The sequence below is a fragment of the Cotesia glomerata genome, linkage group LG8 (assembly GCF_020080835.1).
Source record: "Cotesia glomerata isolate CgM1 linkage group LG8, MPM_Cglom_v2.3, whole genome shotgun sequence".
In the NCBI taxonomy this organism is placed as follows: Eukaryota; Metazoa; Arthropoda; class Insecta; order Hymenoptera; family Braconidae; genus Cotesia; species Cotesia glomerata.
Window position 1 is genome coordinate 6,635,603 of NC_058165.1, and position 23,837 is coordinate 6,659,439.

The 23,837-nt window shown below is 31.9% G+C and overlaps 1 protein-coding gene across 6 annotated transcripts in view; it reads left to right on the forward strand.

Annotated features, from left to right (window-relative positions):
• The window catches only part of LOC123270893 (putative polypeptide N-acetylgalactosaminyltransferase 9), a 263,471-nt gene that overhangs the window by 110,239 nt on the left and 129,395 nt on the right, over positions 1-23,837 (forward strand). For all 6 annotated transcript variants that reach the window (XM_044737052.1, XM_044737053.1, XM_044737045.1 and 3 more), the window contains exon 2: positions 2,134-2,193. The gene's annotated coding sequence lies outside the window, so the exon portion shown is untranslated. The remainder of the gene's footprint in view (positions 1-2,133; positions 2,194-23,837) is intronic.

Genomic DNA, 23,837 nt, shown 5'->3' on the forward strand with positions numbered 1-23,837 from the left:
GATGGCCGTGCACAGTGCTAGACTCGGAGTTTATGTAAATGCTGAAGGAGATCAATAGTAGAGGGAGAGTCTTTGACTACCAACTAAGAGTTCTGGGTTCGATTTCCGGATAGAACGAAAATTCCGAATTTCTTTTTCAGTTACTGCAAAGGTACCAATTAGTCAAACCTATCTCTCTCCCTCTCTAAAATTTCTTTTAAAAAAACCGACTGTCAATTTTTACAATAGTTAAGTTGTAAAGTTCACGAACACATCTTGTATAATTTGTTCTATATTATTTGACTTTTTAAGTCTCATGCTAGTCTTGTTTGTTGGATAAAATTTACAATAGTAGATCGTAAAAATTAATAAATGAGAAGTATAATCCACTATTACTATTTTATTTAATAACAATTACGATAGTAAAATAGTAAAAATTCCTTCAGTTTTCTTTCCGTGTAGGCTAAAATTTGAAATTCTATAAGATAAAAAAGTGAATTTTCTCTCGTTACATAAAGATAAGTAAATAAATTTTTCTCTAACGGAAGTGACATAAAGTTTAAAGAAGCCAAGCGAGTTTAAGAACAATGCCGGCAAACTTTCATTTTCAGGATAAAAATCCCGCGGAATGTTGCGGTTCGGGAAAGATTATTTATAATTGTGTCACCGCTCACGGATACCTAAGTTGGAGCGTCTCTTTTCTTCAGTGGAGGTCGCGTGTAACCGAGAGGTCATGTGTCGCGTACTTTTGAGTCGGCATTGGGAAAGTGTGCCGTTTAAAGGTCACCGCATCTTCGTCGCATCAACAGTATTCGCCACACCATATATATCTGCAACTATCTAACTATATAAATATATATGAAGCTATGAGTGCCTTTTACCTCTGAGGGTTGCGAGAGAGGATAAAAATGGCCATGGACCGCGAACTAACATCTTGCAGACACGAAAGAGAAGAAACTAGACAGACAGAGATAGAACGAAATAATAACAAGAGGAGGAAGACATCTTTGTTGAGCGCGAGGATCCCGAAAAGACGAAGATACTCTTATTTGCAGTTCCTTCGAGAGTCTCTAAGATCACCTCCAGGCAGAAATAACAACAACGATAATAACAACAGCAACAACAATAACAACAACACAGGCCAAGTTTCCCAGAGAAATAATTCTTCTGTAAAAACCGGTTCAAGTCGTGCTAAGGATAACTCGATCTCTATAAACTTCTGCTTCTATAACCGAGCCCTCTTCTACTTCTTCTTTGGTTGATCTTCTGGGTCTTGATCTTCTTCTGTTGTTTGTCTTCGTGACGGAATCTTCATGGTACTATGAGCAATAATTGTTATCCTCGGTGGGAAATCAATTTTGCATATTTAACTTCCAATAACAGTAAAATTGGTTGCTGAAGAAATTTATGGATACTGCAAGTAATAGCCTAATAAAAAATTTATTGAGAGTCGCTCAAGATTTTCAAAAGTTCTTGTCGAAAATTGAAATTTAAGCTTTCAATATTTTTTATCGTTAGTTTATTTTTAAGTAGATTAAAAATTATGTAAACTCTGAAAATTAAAAGTCGAAATTTTTATTTATAGAAGTCGCTAAAGATTTTTAAACTTTCTTCAGATGCCGGATGATTTTGAAATTAACAATACAGGAGTAATTATTGTTTCGTCAGACTTTTATTTATTTCTTTGATGGTTTATTTATATTGTTTAGTGTGTCAACTTGATAGAAACAAAAGTTAAAGATCGTTGATATTAATATTGACAAGTTAAGAGAAAACAATTAAGTATTCTAATTTCAAAGTTTAAAAAATCTCGAGCGAGCCCTAAAACAATTTTTTATGTAGATAATTTTTGTCGAAGGCTCTTGAAATATTATAAACTAACATATTTTCACAGTAAACTCGAAGAAAAAATAATCAGTTTCTTTTCGCCGCCCTAATTATATACTCTGGTAAGATTTTTCTAGAAGCGAGAGGCACCGGCCACCTAGCGGCGAAACCAAGAACTAATTTCTAAAAAGTTTTATTGAACCTCTATAACACTCTCATCTAAGAAGTAAATCATATTTTTTTATGAAATTTTAAAAAATATCAAATCATTTTATTCGCTTTTCATGCTTGTTATAATAAAAAATTTTTTTTTCATTTTTGTTTCAGAAAATCAAGTTTTTGCCTGGACTAATCTTTCATGCTCAAAAATTCCATACATATTTTCTGGTGAGTGAATTCTTCTAAATTACTTATGTTTTATCTCGTTTTCAATTTTTTTTTTAATTTTCTTAGGACAGAAAAAATTGATCGCAATTTCAAAACTTGAGATTTCATAAAAAAAAAACAATTAAAATTTTAGTTATAAGAATACTCCTAGCTTTAGTCTAAAAATAAAAACATTTGACTTAGTTTTCAATAAAAGTTCACTCTAAAATAAATCAATAGGCAAATAATTGAATTAATATCAGGTGCCAAAAATCTAGAGCTGTATTATATTAATAACTATCATTATGTTGTCGCTCCTGACTCGAGACTGTCGTGATATGAATAACAAATCAGATAAAAAGGTACTTTATAATAAAACAAAAAAAATTAACACAGCGGGTGGATAACGTCGACATGATTGCGTTTACGATGTGCTAATCGTTGACTTGACATAATATAATATAATAGTTTATCCAATTTAGCAAAATGTAGCAGAGTAATAACAATAACAAAAGGAAAGGTTGACGTGATTTCGACATCTCTGACTCGAGTGGTAGGGGATGGAGTTTTGGCTCAAGTAGCGCGTCAGCAATAACCATCAGCGGCGTGGTGTAGCATCAGTAGTGCAGCATCAACATTAAACACCGATGCGTCAAATGGTACAACCTACCATTACAATAATAGAACACAAACGTGACGAGGGTTACTACTCCAATATTATTCAACAACAGAGTTAGGGAACTAACAACAATAATTAGAGTAATTTTGCGGTCGAGAGTCGTCATCGCTGGTAAAATCCGATTCCTCCATCACTTAAACTTGGTAATAAAACATCAGGCGTTAAATTGAGATAAGACCGAGCCACAGTTCAGGGAAAACTCGTCGCTTTGAATTGTAGATTAGCACACTAAGAAAATTGATACCGCTTTGTCGACAAATTTCATAAGATATTTTATTATTTTGTAATTTAAATTATTATTCATCTTTCTTGCTAATCTCCTTCATTTCCTGAGATAATTATATTATAACTTTACATTTTTAATTTTATTCGCTCGCGGTCTTCTACTCTTTTTTATCATATTAAACTTTTATTTTCATTTCTTTTATATTCGCATTAAACTATATTATTTTTATTGTTATTAAAAATGTATCTAAAACTATCCCTTATAAATTATAACAGTAAAATTAAAAAAAAAATTTGCATTCTGATTTTTTTAATTCCGTAGTTTTTCGTGGGTTGTTATATTTCTATAGCAATCTAGTCATGTAGATAGTTTTTTTGAATGAAATTTTATACCCTTGAGCCTATCTAATTTAACCTTTACAATTATTGTTATTGTTAATATTACTCGATTAATTATAAAAAATTTTTAGCTAAATGCTAAATCATTATCTATGTATGGCTCTGGTAGGAATACTTTAGTTAGCTAGAATCGCTAACTACATTTTTCAACGGCGCCGTCTTACATAACCACATACACACGTACACTGAGAGACAGTTTTATTAAATACTAATAAACGCTTATTAGTATTTAGTGAAACACGTATTTGGCTCATGCACAAATAAAAAATTTATTAAATACAAATAAAATTTTTATTTGGACCAGTTTTGAGATTTTATTAGTATTTAATACGTATTTATTAATAGTTAATAAACGATTATTAGTATTTAATACGCATTTATTAGTGTGTAATACGTTTTTATTTATACATAAATAACTTAGTTTTTCAGTAATCAATGAACAATAAGACAAAAACGTCATAATCGGTTTTGTTTTGTTAATAAATGGTTATCAACAAATTTTATAAAAAATCTATCTATTATCATCAAATAATGTCAAACTATTGACGATTATCCATATAAATTTTTTTGTTAATTTTTAAAGGTGAATATTTATGACTGAAGTTGACAGATAATAAAAATTTTTTTTTAATTTTATAGCAATTAAATTATTATAAAAAAAATATGACCAAAAAGTTCTACATGTGAAAATTAATAAAAATTACAAGTGAAAATTTTTAGAAACATTTTTTTATTCTGATTGATTTGTTAAAAAAATTTTTTTAATTGACAGCTGACGGCTAACTTCAGTGTTATGAATATTTATAATAAAATAATTAGAATTTATTATGTTTAATTAACTTTTATTTTATTGAAAATCTCTACATGAAATAACAGTGGTATCATTCGCACTTGTGATGACATTAAAATCAAAAATCAAATAAGGCTAACCACAAGCAGGTTATAAATATACACATATATACATTGAATTACTTTAACAAATTTTTATTTTTATTTGCGTTGAAAAATTGGCCACAATGCATCTAAATCCCTTTGTTTTAATAGAATATCCATTGTTTAATAGACACTCTTCACTGTTTAATAATTATTTTAATTTTTATTTACTATTAATAAACAATAACTCCGAATTTTACGCCTTGACTTTAGCATTAAAGATGGCTGCCGTTAAAGCGAGACTGGCGGTGGTTTTAATAAACACATATTAGTATCGAATAAAATTTTATTAAATACTAATAAAATTTTATTCACTGCAAAACAAATGATTTTATATGTAATTAATTTTTATTGACAAGTAATACTAAAATAAAAAAAATCCAAATACGCGTTTTTATTCACTGTGAATAAAATTGTCTCTCAGTGTACCAATATCTATTAACTGAATAAGAATATTTATAAATAATAATTTCAAAAATTATATTTATTAATTGATGAATTTAAAATTATTTATTTAATTTTGATTGAATAAAAAAATTAAATTAAATGACATAAACAAGGTCAATAAAAAATTTTTATAATTATCATAATAAATTATAATTTAAATAAAAACATGGTTCCATATTATTTATCACTAATAAATATAAACAAAAATTAATTTAGCAGATATTTAATAATTTTTAGAATTTTCTTAACAAATAAATTATGGTAAAAAAAATTGACATGTAGAAATTTAAAAAAATCATAAATGCAATTTTTTAAAAATAATTTCTCAGAAAAAATTTATTTGTTAAATAAAATTACAAAATTATCAAGTGACTGTTAACTTTAACGTCATTAAATAAAATTATAATCAGAAGTTTGAGAATTTAAAAAAAATAATAAATAAATATACGAAAATAACAATTTAAAAAAATGTCTAAAAATTAGAAAAAAAACTTTCAGTATAATTTTTTTATTTTAACTAAGTTTAAATTTGTTTAAGAATTAAATAAAAAAAATATAAGCTATGCACTAATTTATTAGCTATCCATTACTATAAAATTGATTTACTACTCGATATAATAAATAAATTTGCATCAATCCATAAATAATATTTTATTTGGTAGTCATCAGTGAATTCACGATAAACAAAACAAATATTTTTGAAGTTATGAAATATGTCAACACATAAGACTGCGCGCGAAATTTGTGACTACAGTGAGGCGTTTACTGCTCTCAGTAATCCCGTTTGGCTCTCCCAGCAATACGGTTCAGGTATTTTAGCTAACTAACGTATTCTTGTCAAAGCGATCTACTAGATGGCTCTAGTAAGAATCTAACAGTTAGTAAAGTGGGGATAGCTACAGTAGCATTACAGTATGGCTCTGAGAGCGATATTTTTTTTTCCGTGTAGTAACATCGTAATTGTTCTTGTAGTGTATAAGACTGTGCGTAAGGTTGAACAGTACAATTCTTTAAAAAAAAATTTACGATGTTGCATCGTATAAATTATGATGTTAGAGTTCTGGTCCGGCACTACAATGTTTTATACTAAAAATTACGATATTTTCATCGTAGTTTTTCGTATAATTTTCTTTCCGTGTATCGTCAATATTTTCGGAAATATAGCAAATTAAGTAGTACTTATATCGTGAAAATTGATGAATTATTTTGGAAAATTATGCAAGACCGAAATTGTAGCTCAGAAAATTTTCTACAAGAATAGATCAATATTATTTTTATTAATGTGTTTATTATTTTGGGTCCGTAAGTATTTTTAACGGCCACTCCAGTAATTAAAGTTAAGTTTTAATGATCTGTTAACCAACGAAGATAAGACAAAGTGGAATCCACGAAAAGTAAGTGTAGGAGTTGGTGTATAGGTACTTAGAGAAGTGGAAAACGTCGAGAATTAACATTTGGAGATAAAGTGGCTGCTAGTGGCGTTCAGAGAGAAATATCTCTATATGTTTCCCCGGGGGCTCTCTATGGGTTTCGTTATATGTATTATTTATTTTAAACTGCACACAAGAGTCAACTGTTGTTGTATAAACCATACCAGTAACTGCTAACCGGCCCGACTTCTATTCGCTTAACTTGCCAGAGTTACTGCGTCGAAACAGTGCATTGGGCTGGGTAAGAGTGATAACGCTCCTATGTATGTATACATAAAACCGAGAAGAAGCAATACGTGATCGAGTATAGTATTATGTTCATTTTTAACACTCTTTAAAATTTAACTCACACATGACCTACCACATAAAATTTTTTAATATTTATCTCATAAAAATGTTATTTTTACGCTTTAAATAAAAAAACAAAAAAAAATGATACTCTCTAAACATGAATTAGTGAAAATTCATGTTTAGAGAGTATTAATAACAATAATAGTAACTAGCAACCTGCAGTCACTATGTGATTTTCATATAAATTTTGAAAATAATAGTGCCATGACAAGATCAATTGAAAATAATTCAATGGACAAATATGACAGAATTAATGTATTTTATAATATTTAAATCATAAATGACTATCCCTATATAAAGTTGTCATGAGAATTATGGTATAGTATATCGACGGTACTTTGGTATAATAGATAATATCAAAGGGTGAATTAAATAAGCTGAAAGGATATAAAATAATATTTGAAATGATTAGCCACATGTCTAGATTATCTTGAAAATAGCCACTCGCGAAAAACCACGAAGGAAAAGAGTTCAAAATAATTTTTTTTTCTATTTCCGGTATATTTTATTGTTGCAGTATTGATAAGGGAGAATTTTTAATACATTTTTAATAATAATAACAATTTCATTTTCAATTACTTACAAACTGCATGTAAATATTTGGTTGATTCAAAAAATATCATTCATTGTAATTAAGTAAAATTTTTTTACGATGTTTTGAAGTAACTAATCCATTATGTATCTAAAACACTTCTCAATTCCTTTATGTATTTTGGCGTGCATTTCATCTACCGTTTGAGTGAACACAAGTATAGTTTTTTGTATTATACGGTTGGATGGTAGGAACACAATCTATACCAGCAGCTATAAGACGAATTTTTTACGGGTTAAAAAAAATACATGAAATATAAATTGGTAGTCGAAATAGCTCGAGAGTCATCTGAGCGTAGAATTTGCTCGTACAATCACGGAAAATATATGACAGAGTCTAGTTACACTGATGCATATGCGTGTATGTATGATACACACATCTATCTGTATTGATCAGGTTTCGATGGCCGAAACGAGCAAGTAACATCTTGAAACATCCATTTGTGTGCATAAGCCACTTAAATTCTTGAATTTGTATTTATGTCTCAGCTAAAACATTGATCTTGAACAAAGTTTCCGGGTATCTGATAATCTGTGTGCATGAGTTTCTCAGTCTGTCTAGCTCTTCAGTAGCAAAGAGAACCCGATTACTGTTCCATAGTTTCAGTAGTCTGTTTTCCGACCAACCATTTGAGTAATAAGTTAAAAGCAAATATAACTTTCGCTTGAGCAATCTCACCATTAATTGTTTCTGCGGTATCATGTAAGAGTACTTACATGTATATATAACAATCATGAAGTCTGATTCTATTGTAGTTTAATGTACGTTTCAATGTACAAGTCTGTTTTTATATTTTATCATTAATCATTCGTTACGAATCAGGAATTAAAAATTAGAAATTTTACGGATAAATTTAGATTTTCCTTCCAACTCTACACTGATAGGGAGCTTTTTTAATATTCAATAAAAAAAAAGTGTTAACAAATGATTTTTCAACATTAGATGATTTAATTAATTTATTAAATCTATTATTAGTTAATTAATTCTTTTATCAGTTTGTTGATAAATAAATTTAATTATTTGAAATAAAGTAAAATAAAGTGGATCAAAAAGTTATTTAAAAAACCCTCCGGTAGATGGCTACAGCTCTCGTACTTAAAATTATAAAACTTGAATATTTAAGTACACTAAAAAATTTTCAGAGGTCTTAGGTTCGAATCCCAGGAAAAATTATTTCTTTTCTATGCACTGATAGAAGAATTTTTAAATATTTAATAAGCTTTATTAAATATTAATAAATAATTTTTTAACATTAGATAATTTAATAAATATTTATCAACTGTTCATAAATACTGAACTATATTTAATAGATGAACGAATTGTCAAATAACTTATTATTTATTTAAAACTATTAAGTTTCACCTAACAAGCTAACAAATTGTTCCCAAATAAATGAATTTATTAAAAGTTAAAAACTTCTTCTATCAGTGTAAACATAGATTTCTAAATTGTTCAAACTTCTTCAAGTCAATTCAGCTGTCAGTTTCTCAACTACTTTAAATTAGTAGAAATAGTTAAATAGATAAATTAATATTCACTATTTTACCGAAAGCATATCAATTTAAATTAACCGTACACTTGTCACTTGAAATCGGTGAATATTCAGTGCATTAAATTGTAGTTAAACTTAATTAATCTACGAACTTACGAATTGGTGTCTTGAATATATTATTTAAATTCGATGTTTATTTATTAGTATTTTATCTTAGTACTTTTATCTTTCGATATCATCATTCAAAATTAGTGAAAACTTGTTTGAATGTAAGTCTAAGTATTTTCAATCTCCGTACTGAAAAATTTCCTCTCAATTCAATGAAGTTTTTTTAGTTATAACTGGTAATCGAAGAAAGATTATAAATCTCAGATTTATTACTATATTAAGTACAAATTTTGTTTTCCCCAAATTTTACTCATTTGATGATATCACAAATCCCGTAAAATTTTTATAATATCCTAATTTTTTAGTATGCGTAACATTTAACGACTAGCCGTTATGTTTTATCATTGAACATGAAACCGAAAAATGACATTCAATAGGGGGTGATAACCGTAAAAGAAGAAGCTAAAGCGCGTAGTATGTTTACTCCACAGTTTTGTTGTAAAAAACCGCGGATAAAAGGATTTTCCTAAACGTTGAATTTACCCGCTATTATTCTGAGCTATTATTGTATCTGGCGAAGTTAAGGACGCGGTCGTCGTGGCGCTGGTTGTCAGGCGTTAATTAACGACTGGTAGTTTGAGTGTCGGTGTCCTAGCTCAACGTCTTTTTCTCAGAGCACGAATTTAGTCTCTTTATCCCTACAAACTCTATTATAAATCCCAGTAGTACGTTTTCGCATCTTTTATTTTATCCTCAGCCTTATATAGATATATATAGTGTACGTAGGGTTTATTCTCTGTAAAGTTGTGTAGTGTCGGGCTTGGGAAAACAGAGATTCGCGGGTGTTGTCGTGGACGGTAAATCCATTAGCTGGGTCGTGCGCGTGAGCGGATTTTCACAGTAAAGCTGTACCGGCAAAGGCCAACAAGAGATGCGTGACACGTTCCTGTTTTTACTCTCCTTTGTTTCATTTTATTTCATTTTGGTTTTTTTTTTTTTTTTCCACAGTTCTGTATAGTGCTCTGCCTTTAACTAGTAATTGTGTCGAGTAACTTGGCCATGTACAATCCTAGCGCTAACTTTGGATAACTTTGGATCCGACCTTTGTCACCCGAATCGTGAAACCGGAAAACTTGTTTTCGCGAGTTCTAATCCCCAGTTGAGGCCTGTATTAAATTACTAACCTCTAATTTTGTTTGATTCTTTGTAACTTTGAGTTATGGATTTTATTTATTCAAAACAAACCCGAGTTCAAGAAAAATTTGACCTTTTATGGAAAACTTTTGGGAAAATTAATTATTTATGTCTATAATAATAAATAAGAAATTTATTTTTTGAAAATGATAAAGGGGAATAAGTTTTCCATTGACATACATAAAAAATGTACAAAAAGATGCTGCGTATTTCAGACGAAGGTTTTAGTATACAATACATTATAAATTGCTCATCTATAACCTAGATTTTTTAGGTTACTTACCTATATCTTTACTTATAGAAGGAAAGACTTTTTTTATAAATGATTTATCAAAGAAAATTTGTAAAACAATAGACATTTAATTAATCTCATAAAATGCAAAGTTTCTCAGTTAATTTTTTAAGTTTATATTTTTTTTTTTTATATTTTGTCAGTTGAGAAAAGCAATAAATTTTCATTAAAAATCATTTCTTCAGTATTATCGATTGTGAGGCATTTCGGTGATATTGTCAGCATTTTTTCTTGCAATTAAAAAATGATAAATGTTCACAAAATTCCTTAGGAACATGATTGAGGTTGAATGCTGATGTAAAGATAAAATTTGTCTAACTAACAAACACAAATTTGAACTCAAGCTTAACGGCTTGAATCCGATGATTCAAAATGTTTAATTTCGTCATTAGTTAGTTCTTGGTTATACCGCCAGGTGGTTGCGTTCTCTCACTTGCAAAAAAATTTTACTAGAACATACATAAAGACAGAACTTTTTTCTACTAAAAAAGAGAAAAAAAAGTTGAACTGAAGAAACATATCTATAAGAATCAATAAAACTTGAACGTTAAATTCTAACTTCCGATTTTTCGATAAAATATTATATCAATCAACTAATTTCTTTTTTTTTTTTTTTTTTTTTCAAATAGTTTAATGTCTAAAATTATCAATTTTATTTTGACAAAATATTTTTCTTTACAAAATTTGTCGGTCGAATCTTCTGACTTTCTGCAAATGTATTCCCAGAAAATAAAAATAAAATTAGTACACAAGGAAAAAAAATTTCTTATCTTGCGACACTGCCGTCGTAAAAAGCATACAAAGTGTAAGTGTTTTTTTATTCCAGCAGTAACAAGTACAAGTGTACAAGTGGAAACTATACTCGGTAAGATCAATAACTCACGTACTTCCTCGAAACCTCTTGAGCTTATTGGGGCTGAAGTCATTTGACAGTTGCATCAGATAAAGCAAAAAAAGGGAAAAAAAAAAAACAAAAAAAAATGTTGAGTATTTTTTCATCAAAAGCCTACGTAGTTAGATAGTTACACAGTTATATCCATCAGGAGAGAAATTAATTTCTTATCAAGTCTATTTTTATTTTCCGGGTTATCTAAATAAAGAAAGGAGAGTAAAAATTTTTTGAATAAGGAGATTTGTATGAGCTCATTAGTTGTAACAGAATTGGAACAAAGGAATGGGGTCAAAGCTGACGAATGTTTTGAACTGCAAGTTAGCTACCTTTTGTCATGCCGTCCACCGTGAAAAGCCTAGACCACCTCTGAACTACTCTTATCCCACAATATACAATACATAGAGTGTATATATTTAGAGCTGTTTATTTAACAAAGTGTGCTCTATATGCAGAAGTTAGTAAGCGAATAGAAACACCTCTATCCAACAGTTACCGCACGGCACATAACATCCAGGCTCTTTCGGCTAACCCGTGGACAAAGTTTTGAACAGAGTTACGAAACCCCACTTGGGACTAATGCATATGCGATGTCTGCAAGATCAACGGTGCCCATTGACCCGAATCATTTTCGAGTTTATGCTAACCGCGAGATTCATCTTTCAACATATGTTACACTTTATTGTTCCATTATTGTTTAAGAAAAAAATTTTCATAAAAATTTCAAGAATTTTACGTCCTAATCTCTGTAATGAAAAGAAACTACTTAATTGAGTGAAAAAAATTATTTATTTAGGCCTTATGTTTTAATTGAATAATTTCTTGTCTTGAAACGTGGTTTTTCATTTCTGTCCAAACAATATGAACGTGGTAATTTTTATCAGAAATCAGTTCTTGGTTTCACCGATAGATCACTACGCTTTCTTGCTAGGAAAAAATCTTACTACAGCGTGAATGAACTTCTATGTTTCTATGGTTAAAATGCAGTATTAGAGAACTATTGAAAATAAATTTTATTATCTGCTATTAAAAAAATTAGATTTCAACTTTTTTTAATACGAGGCTATCTAAATATATATTTACTATATTTTGGCTAAAAAACTGTTGCCTATATTGATGAAAATTTAATATTTTAAGGAAATGCTAAAATATTAGTAGTGGTTTTCAAACAAACAATAAAGGGTTTTCCAGTAAAAAATCTACTAAAAATTTATGAAAATGTTCAAAGAATATATAATATTTAAAATTTCACGATTTTTATGAAAATTTCAAGGTACACGGAAAGAACAATAATCAACTGATCATACTCGTATAGTATATTCCGTGATATCTATAGTAAAAAAAATTTCAGACTATAGTCAATATCCTTCAAAGTATACTAAATTATTTTTGGACTGTACTCAGTGAAGTCTCCGATTTAATCGATTAATTTTTCTGGTTATATCGCGTAAAATTTCACGGGATATAATCTGAAAAATTATTTCATGTAAATTAAATTATACTCGGTTGAAATTTGGATTATGCCCACGGTGACTCCGCCAATTTTTTTTCTAGCGCCTGCGCACTTAGCATTATCATATCTATTAGGTATTTTAAATATTAGGTTAGTCAAATATTGTTTTAAATAATTATTACATACATTAAAAAAATTTAAGAAGCATTAAAGCACAATTTTTCCGATAATTTGGGGTTAAAAAATTTTTTTTTCTTTTCTTAGACTCTTCGAACTTAAAAATGTTAGGCTTAGAAAAAAATATTTTTACATATCAAAATATATAAATAGTCACACACTCATATAATTCACTGATTATATTTTAATTAATGTCCAATATGCTGATTGACTATAACTCACAAATTATAAACAGCACTTTACGCGCAGGCGCTAGAAAAAAAATGGCGGAGTCACCGTGGGCATAATCCAAATTTCAACCGAGTATAATTTAATTTACACGAAATAATTTTTCAGATTATATCCAGTGAAATTTTACGCGATATAACCAGAAAAATTAATCGATTAAATCGAAGACTTCACTGAGTACAGTCCAAAAATAATTTAGTATACTTTGAAGGATATTGACTATAGTCTGAAATTTTTTTTCACTATAGAAATCACGGAGTATACTATACGAGGATGTACAGTGACTTATTGTTCTTTCCGTGTATGACGATGATAATTATGTGGAAAATCACTACATTTTAGGGTCATGGAGTCTGAATAATAAAAATAATTTTCACTTTTCATTAAGTTAGTTCTTGGTTTCGCCGCTAGATGGCTAAGCTCTCTCGCCTGCAGAAAAATCTTACCAGAATATAAATGAGGACCAAACTTTTTTCTATCAATAAAATACATTATTAAGAAGCTATTTAACATAAATTTTGTCATCGAAAATATTTTTTTCACATATTTTGGGTTAGACATTATTACATGAAAAAAAAAAAATACTTAATTCGTAAGGAACTATACTGATTTGAGAACAAAATTGTCCTGAAAGTCATTCTTAAAAAAAAATAATAATTTTAAAGACAACTAAATCTCGTATCAAAAATTCTGTCAGTAAAAGTAACATTGAACGAAGTAAGAATGTAGGGTAACTAATGTCATCGTATCAGAGTCGAAGAAAAAGAGAGCTTTGAGTTTACCTTTCTGAGAGCCCGCGTGCAGACGTCAGCAAGGAGCAGAAGTAACACTTGGCGAGTGAGTTCTTAGTAAAAAGGAGAAAGCTTTACTAACTCATAAGCACTCTCGAGTTTTCTCCTTTTATTTTTTACGGTGCTTTATTTTTTATGCTTCGTACTTTTTAGTTTTCTTGTTAGTTGGTGTAACAGGGGCTGCAGATGCACCAGCGCACCCAGTAGAAGGTAGAAGGTAGAAGCATGAGCATTGTCAGGCCGACACAAAGGAGGGAACACGTGATGAGGGAGACAATGTCACGGTGGCTGAGACACAAAAAGTAACAATAAAAAAGCGAGCTTTTACTGCATCATCTACGTTTTCATCGCGTCTTAAGCAGACTCCAAACTATAAAGTTTCCGTTGTTGCGCCAACTATACGCATTCACTCATGCGAGTTTTCTTTGTTGGCTTTCAGCCTGTCGTGTTTTTTAATCATTTTGAAATTTATCGGCTTTTTTGTTATTTACATGTAAATTCATGCATTTCTACATCTCCATCTGTTTGATTAAAATAATGATTATGATGATAATCATTCTCAACAACTAAATTTGAAGAATTAAATTATTGCAAAGTGTTGAATTAAATATGGAAATAAAAGTAAAATTTAATAAAAGAAAAAAACAAATTCGATGGAATTTAAAAGTCAAACAATCTTGAAGGGCGATACGGACAAAATATGTTTGCAGAGGATTGGATTATGGTTACAATAGCGATCATAGATCGATAACTTTATACAGACAGTTATATATACTCTCGATTGTTTACACGTGGTCTCAACGTCAACTTAAGCCTGGGTGAGAGCATGGCAGACGAGACCCATGCTATACCACCCGCTCAAGTGCTTATATCGACCCGTTTAAACAATGACATGCTTTTCGAAATCACTGGCTGTATAATCGCGGATTATCGATTCTCCTGTCCCAATAACAAATTTTTATCCAATAATCCCTGATAAAATTTATCATTTAGAGCTAGTCCTTCTTTGGAGTTCACTATTTAATTCAGAACAAGGAATTAGTTAAGAGTGACATCTGGATTTTCTTTAAGAATGTTATTTGAGATAACTTTTTGTTTGGAACCAAAATTTTGTTTTTTTAAGATGACGTTCAAAGTCTTTGACCAATTTACTTAAAACATTGTATACACTGTTTTGGTTTGAAGTACTCCGTCGATTACCGTTCGAAAGATCAAAATCGAACTATATACACGGTGAGAAATTTCCATTATTTTTTATTCTGCATGGATTTTAGATATTACAATGGTGCATATTACTAGTGAACCTTATTGACTCAGAATAAAATTTTACAATGGCCCATAGTAATTTCCGAAACAAATGAAATCAGACATAGTAAATGGTAGAAATTGAAATGTACCATAGTAAAATGAAATATGCAATAATTTAAATTTACGAATGTACTATAAAAATAAGAAAAAAATAAGAAAACGTTTGTAAAAAATAAAAAATTTTAGAGTAAAAAATGTTTTTAGCAATCAAAAAAAATATCAAACCAAACAAGATTTTTTTTGTTTGCAATAATTTTTAAAAATATTTTTTTAAAATATAGTTTTGTTACGTCAGAACGCAACTAAAATTAATTATTTTTATCCTAGCCGTTAGGCTAATAGATAAGGATCTGAAGCTTATGGGAATTGGTTAAATTAAATAACAAAAAAAAGAAATAAAATTAGAATTCAAATTATTAGATGTATTCAAAAATTCTAATACATTACTTTTGGACTTACACTATATGTCGATGTCACCGCTTCTTGCCTGTTTCAATAAAAGAATAAGAAATATATAAAAAATAAAAGGAAAGATAAATGCAACTGAATCTACTTTAACTTGACTCGTAACAACGTAAAATTTTACTAATTATAATAGACTGAGGAAAATATTGTGTTACGTTAAACTACTAAACTTGACCTCGTGTTGAGGGTGTAAAAACTAAAACTGGACTACTAGAAAACAAAAAACTGAAACTGACAAGAATTTTAGGTGGTGACATTTTCCTAATTTCTATGTTTGGGGGAAACTCTAGGCCAATTACAGTAACACCAAGTAGTCACGAGTTTCCCTTTCTTCGAGAGGGCCCAACGTTTCGGGTAGCGCACTACTCCCTCCACGTTGTCTCAAAGGCCTGTTGTCTCCCTTCTCTTAAATTCTATGTTAACAATCGAAACGTAAATCATTGTTAAATTTTACTTTGTTAACTAAGTTATTTATTTAACTAAATCTAAATTTACATTACTGTAGTTTATTTGTTTATTCGGGAGATTCTATTAAATTAATTAACCGAGTAATTAATTTATCGTAAGTTAAAATGTTTCGCGAATTATATTTAATTCGAAATAAACCTTATAACATTTATTTCCTTTTTCTAAACTTAAACTATTGTTATTTATTAATGTTATTTAACTATTAATATTTTAAGTATTTTGCTTTTATTATTACATACGTTGGTGTTCCTTATTTAAATTATTATACTAAATTATCATTATTGAGGAATATTATTTCTTTCAATATTCAAATTTGTTACTTAGATTATCATTATTTAAAAGATATTATTTTTTATATTATTCAAAAATTTGTTTACTTAAAATTATCATTATTTAAAGATATTATTTTTATATTATTCAAAATTTGTTACTTAAAATTATCATTATTTAAAGATATTATTTTTTATATTATTCAAAAATTTGTTACTTAAAATTATCATTATTTACCTTTTTGTATTATTTAAAATACTATTATCTTTATAATATTTTCTCTTTCTGTACATTTATTTTATTATCACAAAAATTTCTATTCCGGATCTAGACAAAGGTTAAAGTCCATTAGACTATTTGTTCAGGCTCGGAGCTCTTGGTCGGCCCAACCAAACGCGGAAAATTCCCAAGATGTAACTAGATAAATAAGACTATTTCCTTGAATGTTCGGGTCATAAAATTATGGTTTACAACCCGACCCATATAAACCGATTACCTGGCGTAAAATAGAAAAATAAAAAATATTCTTTTTGGAAAAATTACTAATGGCAATGTCTAGAGAGGAAAGTTTTAAAACAATAAAATAAATGTATGTAAAAATATGAATTATTAGTGGATAATTTATATCCAATTAATTTAAAATGTCGAACGTTGAGTCCGACATAACACCCCCATCGTTTGATGGAAGTACGATTGAAATGAGTACGACATCAGTTTGATGATCGTACTTTAATTATTTTCAAATTATTCTATCAATTAATTTATAAAAGTTCGGCCTCCATTCGTCGCTGCTGTCGCTGATAAATCCGTTGGAGTTGACGAAACTGGTTGGTCTTTTGGGTTAGGCGAAGCTGCTGGCAACTTAGGGTAGAGGTCAGGGTTCATTATCGGGGCTGTAGGTCCATTTCCTGGTTCAGGATCTTGTCGTTGAGCACTCGTTGGATCGTTTGGTTCGGCTAAATGGAGCAATAGGTGAGTTGCTGAGGCCCACAAGGCTGCAATTAATTTTACTGACCATCCATAAACTGAATGGAGAGTGTAACCGTGAATGACTGTATCCGCAATTGCCTTGAACATCTTTGCGATGACGTAGATTCCAATTACTCCGGCGCTGAAGGTTCCAAATTTCAGGAACTTCCCCAGGTCTTATCCCAGGCGTTTTCTGCTAATTTTTCCAGGGCCTCCTCGTCCAGTAGATTCATTACCGATGGTTGGTTGCTGTATACTCCGTTGGTGATCCTCTGCATAACGTTGGCAACTATAGCGTTTTGTTCCATAGTGAACATTATGCGGTTCTTCATGTCGTTCAACTCCTTTTCAGTGTACACCCCACTTGTGGCTAGATGGTGCGGATTCTTATAATTCCATGTTACCTTCGTACTAGGCTTTAAACTAATTGGAGCTACGGTCTCGACAGGACTAGGCAGGAGTTTATACCAAGTTTGTCCCACCAAGTAATATTGAAGGAGTAAAGGGTTGCAAGGAATTTCAGCTGCCTGTGTGGTAATGACATGAGTGCGAGGTGTGAGGAAAAGAGTTTGATTCCCTCTTCTGACTGGTAATCGGTTGTAACATTTTTCTGCTGCCCAAAGTTTTAGCTCCACTGGCACACACTTAATTAGATGAATGACCTCTCCCGCTAAGATCGCCATGTAACCTGGCCCTCCCATGTATCGGTAGGCGAACTCATCTGGCTGGGTCGCTGCTATCGCTAGGCTATTTCGTAATATCTCCCTCTCTATTCTACAACGGTGTAACAATACATCTCTATACAAATCACGGATCTGAGACCTAATGAACCTTTCTACGTATATAAATTTTGTATTCATGTAAAGGAAAATATCCATGTTATCTGAATGCATAGTTACGATATTCTCTTCATTTAACATATTTAAATCGGATTTTTGAACAATAAAAAGCTTAGGATGTTCGGTTCTAAGTATAGGTAGGCCGCATGAGGTCTCTTCCCCGGTTACAATTAATGAAAAACTCGTATCTCTTACATTTACTGAATATATAATGTCATTATTTGTTTTGAGCTTAGTTACGGCTCCTTTGTACAGTACAGAATAGGTATTAGCCTTACAAAATTTTTTAGGTAGAGGGTTCCAGAAGGTATACCCTCCTTCAGGGTCAATACAAGATCCCGTTTCTAACTTGCAAGTGGATCCTGATGGCATATAAATTTTATTAGATTCAGACTTTACTCGGGCCCAAGAGGATTGAATTGTGATCGTTACGCTTCCTGTGACTACAACATTGTCCCAGGTACCGTAAGGATCCGAATATTGGGCACCTTTACAAGTTCCATCAAGACCCGCTTTTCCTGCAAGGGTAATACTACGAGTAGTAGTCGAATTTGGTGTTAAACCATCGATTATTGCGTTACCGAGGTGAAACGTGCCATGATCGTGCGCTATCTGACACGCTTCTCGCTGGATCGCATGGACATACCCCATATAGGCATTATTAACTATGTATGTATGTTCCCAATATCCGCAATAATAAATTAATCGAGTCACTTCAATTTTACATTGAAGGATCTCGGTATGTTCAAAATCATTTAATTGTAATAAATGTATGTCTACTAGGGTTATGTCCACATGATCCGGTTCAATATCGCAATCATCTATGTCCACTAACGATATGGTGGTCATGTTCGTTATTTTATTACTACAATCATTTCCTATAATTGCGTAGCTGTAATAAATAAAATTAAATAAGAAATACAAATACGAAATAGCCATTGGTATATTAGTTCCCCATCCTGTAAAACAAATAGTATTAATAGGTGGAAATTAAGGTTTAAAATCAGGATCTGGGTCCTTTCGTTTCTTGTCCCCTTTCGTTTTAGGTTTCATTTTCGTTTTTGTTTCCGAAATTTTCGTTAATTTTAACCGATTTGGATGTACTGTTTTAATTTGATTGTTCATTTTGATTTGAATATTTCCGTTAGGTAAAACTTGTAAAATTTGGTAAGGTCCATCATAATGGTCACCAAATTTGTTTGGTTTAGGTCCCTTTAGTAAGAATACTAGGTCGTTTTCTTTAAAATTAACTACTTTTAAATGTCTGTCATACTGAATTTTTGACCTTTCCTTAGCATTTATTAGATTCTCTCGTGCAAGTTTTCGGATTTCGATTAGTCTCGTTACTAAATCTTTGATATAATTGTTATAAGTAGGTAAGCAATCTAAATCATGGAGGGGTTCTTCAGAAGGAACTCGCGCAACCTTTCCATAAACTAATTCAAAGGGAGTGAATCTGGTTCCTTCATGAACGGAAGTGTTATACGAAAAGGTGGCTACTTCCAACCATTCATCCCAGTCTTTTTCCTTGTTGACATATTGTTTTAAGAATTCCCCTAACACATGATGCGATCTTTCCAAAGAACCGTTAGATTGGGGTCGGAAAGCCGTGGTTTTGGATCTTCTTAATTTTAAAACGTTTAGCGATTCGCTGCATAAAGGTACTGACGAAATTCCGTCCTTGATCTGTAAGTAGAGCTTTTGGGGCCCCATAAATACAGATGAAACGTTTAATAAAAACGTCAGCAACAGTTACAGCTAACATATTGTTAATAGGAATTGCTATACAGAATTTTGACAAGGAATCTTGTATCGTCAAAATATATTCATTACCTCCCTCTGAAACTGGCAATGGACCGACAATATCCATTGCGATCTTTTCGAAAACAGTTCCCGGTGTGTCGGTAATGAGCATAGGTTGACGAGTCTTGATTCGTACTAGTTTTTTTAATTGACATTCGAGGCATTGTTGAATGCGACGTTGAATGTCATCTTTTAGACCCTCCCAATAATACGTGTGCTTAATCCTATTATACGTTTTAGAAACTCCCTTGTGTCCCCCAAGAGGAGCTTTATGAGCTTCATAAAAAACTCTGTCACGCTCCTCAGGTGAAACGTAACGAACTTTTCCTAGACAGACGATAACCTTGATATTGATCTGACTACTAAAAACTTCGGTCAACATTTTTTGAACCTCTACCCAAGGCACATTAGCGATGTGTTCGGATGAGGCTATGGAGAAAGTATTCAAATTTTTATCTCGTAAGATGCCCTTTAATTTTACTAAGGTTTTCCCGATATTGCTTTGAATGCGCAGTGAAGATTCCCCACTGGCATTCAGTACAATTAACCCAAAGTAATTTTTCTTGTTAATTTTAGTCCAGAAAACTTGTCCTGTTTCTATTACCCCTACAAACGGTAATTTGTTTAATTTCTTTAAAGCTCTTGAACCGTTGTCACAAGGACAACCGTTCGAATCAAGGAAGTATACTAAATTATCTTGTCTATATTGAAATAATTCTTTTGACGTTACTATATTTGGTGTTTGTGTTGGTAAAGTAATATTGTTATTCTCAAATGCTACAGTGTTCCCTATTCGATTTGACTCAACATCGGATGGTTCGTCATCCTCCGTATCAGAGTCACTACTCTGGGAAGTTTCCGAGTCTGAACTTGATTCAGCTCGTTCGACTTCCACTGGATTTTCCAAATTAACAACCACTTTGCGTGGCCTTCCCCTACGTACCTTAGATAATCCGCATGTCTTTCCGGGGACTATCTCCGTACCTTTTGATCTGTCAGCAACCGGTGACAACCGAAGTTTAGGGGATTCTGGTTCGTTTGATTCTACTGTTTGAGTTGTGTTATTCTGTGTAATCTCTGACTCAGGCCTGCCAGCAACCGGTGACAGCTGAGGCTCTAGGAGTTGTGGCTCCTGAAAATTATCTGATTCTACAATGTTTTTCTGAGAGTTCTCGAAATCATCTATTTCTTTTTGTAATCGGTCTTCTAAAATTTCACGTTCTTCTATCCTTCTTTGAGCGCGGGTTGTAACGTTAACTGTTTCTGTTGGATTTCGTGATAACGCGTCTGCATTTAAATTAATCTTTCCTGGCTTGTAAATTACGGTGTAATCGTATTCCGCTAAACGTAACCGCCATTTGAGAATCCTCGCGTTACCGTCCTTTGCGGTTCGAAACCAAACTAACGGTTTATGATCAGTTACCACAGTGAAAGCTTTACCGTATACATATGGTCTGAAATTTTTAACCGCTTGTACAATCGCTAAAGCTTCCTTTTCGTAAGTGTCATATCGTAGTTCAGCTCCTCGCAGGACCCTTGAATAATACGCGATTGGAAGATCTCGACCGATCTCTCCTTGAGATAACACGGCTCCCAAAGCAAAACCCGACGCATCCGTAGTTATAATGAATGGTTCTGTAAAATCGGGGTATTGAAGAACCGGAGCGGTACATAATGTTTCTTTTAAAATGTCAAAAGCTTGCTGAGTTTCCTCAGTCCATATAAAGTCTACTTCTTTCTGTAATAGCTCGGTTAATGGTTTAGAAATTTTTGCAAAGTTCTTAATGAATCGGCGGTAATATCCTGTTAAACCCAAAAATTCTCTGATGTTTTTCTGCGTTTTTGGCACCGGAAATTTCCTAACTGCTTCAAGCTTCGACGGATCAGGTTTTAAACCCTCTTTACTAATGATGTGACCTAGATAATTTACTTCGGGTCTAAGGAAGTGACATTTTTCGGGTTGTAATTTTAAATTGGCTTTTCTCAATCTAGCCATCAAATCATCTATGTGTTTTTCGTGTTCCTCCAAATCTTTAGCAAAAACAATAATGTCGTCCAAATATACAAACATTGATATTCCTTGGAGTCCCGTTAACACCGAATCCATCAATCGTTGAAACGTTGCAGGAGCGTTTTTCAATCCGAAGGGCATACGAGAATATTCCCAATGACCTTGCGGAGTGGAGAACGCTGTCTTACAACTGTCTCTCGGATCCATTTCGATCTGATGATAACCGGATGCCAAGTCGAAAACGGAGAAGTATTGCGAACCTCCCAATTGATCCAGAATCTCTACAATGCTCGGCAAAGGATAAGCGTCTGTAATTGTTCGTTCGTTCAAATTTCTGAAGTCGATTACTAACCTCCAACGTTTATTTCCTTGTGAGTCACATTTTTTGGGTACAATCCAGATGGGACTGTTATAGGGCGACTCCGAAGGCTTAATAATGCCTGAGTGGAGTGCCTCGTTAATTTGATTTTCTACTTCTGCCTTTAAAGAATGAGGTAATCGGTATTGCTTAGTCGTGAAGGGAACATCGTACATTGTTGGGATTCTATGTTTGTAATTATTAGTTGAACCTAAAGGTTCACCAGGGATGTGGAAACAATCTGAATATTTTCTTAATAAATTTTCTACATGAATTCTCTCTATTTTCTCCAAATAATCTAAGTTTATTAAAGGTTTTAATTTTTCAAATCTACATTCATCGAATTGATTTTTAACTACTGTAAATATTCTCTTTGTGACTCCAAGGTTTTCGATTAGATTTTCATAAGAATTTTCTGGATCAATCGTACGAGGTGCGTACGCTTCTTCTACCTCTCGTATAGCTAAGATTGGAATTTTAATTCCTACTTCATCATTAGTTGTGTTAAAGATCTGCATATAAGCTCGGCCATTACTAACACGGACTAGACAATTTCCTGTAAAACTCCTTTACAGATCTTAACTCGAGGGAGGTAACCCTCCTTTAATTCCGGATTTTTGACCTTAATAAAAATGTTGACTCGCTCCGAGGAGGTATATACATAACTCCGTCTTCAATTCTATTTGTTTTTTAAAAGGGTGTTTGACGTTATCAATTTCTAAAACGCGGTTTTCGTAATCTATTTTCGCTTTGTGTGAAGAAAAGAATTGGGAACCTACAAGACCGGCATGAGGAATTGCCATTTCATCCGGTACAATATGGCAAACCGCTTCCTTTCCGAATAATACCAAACGAACACTACCTAGAGTAAATAAGGGTACATCCGCTATTCCGTGTAATTCTATTATGTCCTTTGAGTTTATTATCGAAGTTGATTTTACATATTTTCGTTTAATTAAGTTTGGAGAGGCTCCTGAGTCTAACATCATTATTATATCTTGGTTTTGGGGCGATTTGCCTGCAATCGAATATGGCAAATCGTCCCAGTCATAATTATTTTCTATTGTCATTACTCGATATTGTCGTCCAGGGTAACTTCCTGAACTACATGGACTGGGCGCACAGAGCGATCGTTCATCCCTGCGCCCGAAGGGTTGAACTGTACCCGGTTTCCCTGGGAGATTTTCATATTTTTTAACGCAAAACAATTATCTTCGCTGTGAGACCTACTATTATGATAACCACAATATTGTGAAATTGGTGTTACTCTAGAATTACCGGTTAATGTAGGGCAATTTTTAGCTAAATGCCCGTGTTGACTGCATAATTGACATCGTACGGCTCCCGAATTCCTATTTTCACTATTTCCCATTACTACTGGACAAGCTTTCGCTGTATGTCCATTCATATCGCAGACTTGGCATTTACTTTCAGGACAATTTCTTGTAGTATGTCCGGGGGTTTTGCAACGATAACAAATTACGGTTCGACTTT